This window comes from Echinops telfairi, unplaced genomic scaffold (genome assembly GCF_000313985.2).
Source record: "Echinops telfairi isolate 266 unplaced genomic scaffold, ASM31398v2 ScPeMD7_7469;HRSCAF=8507_1, whole genome shotgun sequence".
NCBI classification, from domain to species: Eukaryota; Metazoa; Chordata; class Mammalia; order Afrosoricida; family Tenrecidae; genus Echinops; species Echinops telfairi.
The window spans coordinates 79,252,623-79,254,533 of NW_022111373.1; the positions used below are offsets into that span (position 1 = coordinate 79,252,623).

Sequence of the window (1,911 nt, forward strand, 5' to 3'; positions counted from 1 at the left end):
TTTTTCTTTCTTGGTATGAACTATTATGAAATAATAAATTTTTAAAAGGCAAGGACCTATGAAACAATTCAGTGTAGTACGTAATTGCTTTTATTACCTTTTATAAATTTCCCAGTCGTTTTGTTATTGTTGCTATAGTCACATAATAATTAAGGAATTAAATGGTGATTCTCTTTTGTATAACAGAAAGTGCTTTGAAAGAGGAACTTGAAAAGCAACCAAGAAGGAAAAAGAGAGAGTGAGGCTCTAGACCCCCTATTGACACACCCAGCCCTGAGGACGACATCCGTGCACGGACTGCTAAGACATAGAGAGACACAATGTCTCCTCGCTAGAGCATATACTATGACAGAGGACAATACTGAGGACACACGGAGGGGAGTTAGACCGGTTTGAACCCCCCACAGAGGGGCAAACCAAGAAGGGAACATAACAGATCAGCAATGGGAGCAAAGCCAAGCCACCAAGCTCCTGAGGAGCCCCCAAAATAGACTTCAGGCTAGGAGGGGAGTTCCAGAATCCCCCATGACCAGTGGGGAGAAAGTCATAAAGGTCAGTGGATAGACCTGGAATTAAGTATACTTTTGGGGGGGTTTTGGCTACTTATTTTTATTTTTTCTCTTTTTAATCAATCTTTTGTTTTCTTTTGGTTTTGTCTCCGTTATCATTGGTTTGCATACATATATAAGATAGGCATGGGAAGCAAGGTGGAGGAGAAAGCTAACAGGACTTGGGGGGAGGAGGAAGCATGCAGAGCAATGATCAAACACCACCACAGAGGGGAACAACTAGGGAATTAAAATAAACAACGAAGAGGATGCAGAGTTCCTGGGGGTGCTGGAGAAACAGCAAGCTAGTTGATAGGAATTACAAAGAGGCAGAAGAAGGGTGAGCATGGTGGTGGGGCAAGAAAGGAAGGTAAAAGGAAACGGGAAAGATCTAGGAAGCAAAGGTATGAATAGAGGTATAAACATAATGTAAATACATTAATTCATAAAAATAGAGGTATTGGTGTATGTACATATATTCATGTGGCAATACATTGAGGCAGTGGATGGACTTTGGGCCTCTGTTCAAGCTCCGCCTCAAAGCAAGAACACTTTGTTCTAACAACCTGGCATTCTGTGATGTTCACTCTCCCAACATGATCGCTGAAGACAAAATGGGTGTACAAGCAAATATGGTGAAAAAAGGCGATGGTGCTCAGCTATCAAAAGATATAGCTCCTGAGTTCCTAAAGGCTTGAAGTTAAACAAGCAGCCGTGTAGAAGAGAAGCAACAAGCCCACATGGAAGCACACCAGCCTGTGCAACCATGAGGTGTCGGTGGGATCTGGTAACAGGCATCAAAAGACCCAAAACAAACAAACAAATAAAACATATTACTGAGAACAAGATGGGTCAGAATAGAGTGCAAAACCCATCTGTAGCCAATGGGACAACCCATCCCCTCACAGTAGGGTCACAAGGAAGAGATGGATCAACCATGGTGCAGTATGGCACCAATGAAACACACAATATTTCTCCGGTTCCTTAAGGCTTTGTCACCCCCCACTATCATGACTCCAGTCCTGCCTTTCACTGCAGGTTAGACTGGAGCATGTACACTGGTACAGATAAGAGCTCACAACACATGGAATCCAGGTCAGATACACCCCTCAGGTATAGAAATGGGAGTAGCGACACTGGGAGGGGAAGGAGAAGGTGGGGAGAAGAAGGGAGGAAGGGGGAGCTCATTGCAATGATCGACACATAACCACCACCACCACCAGCACCACCTCCCAAGGGGGATGAACAACAGGAACCATGGGGGAATGGACACAGTGGTTGGTATAAGATATGAAAATAACTTATAATTTATCAAGCAGTCATGAGGGTGGAGGGTGGAGGGAGGGAAAAAAAGAGGAGCTGA

General features: G+C 44.0%; 1 protein-coding gene across 1 annotated transcript in view; it reads right to left on the reverse strand.

Moving 5' to 3' along the window:
* FCHO2 (FCH and mu domain containing endocytic adaptor 2) overlaps positions 1-1,911 on the reverse strand; it is a 107,990-nt gene that overhangs the window by 84,928 nt on the left and 21,151 nt on the right. The window lies entirely within an intron of this gene.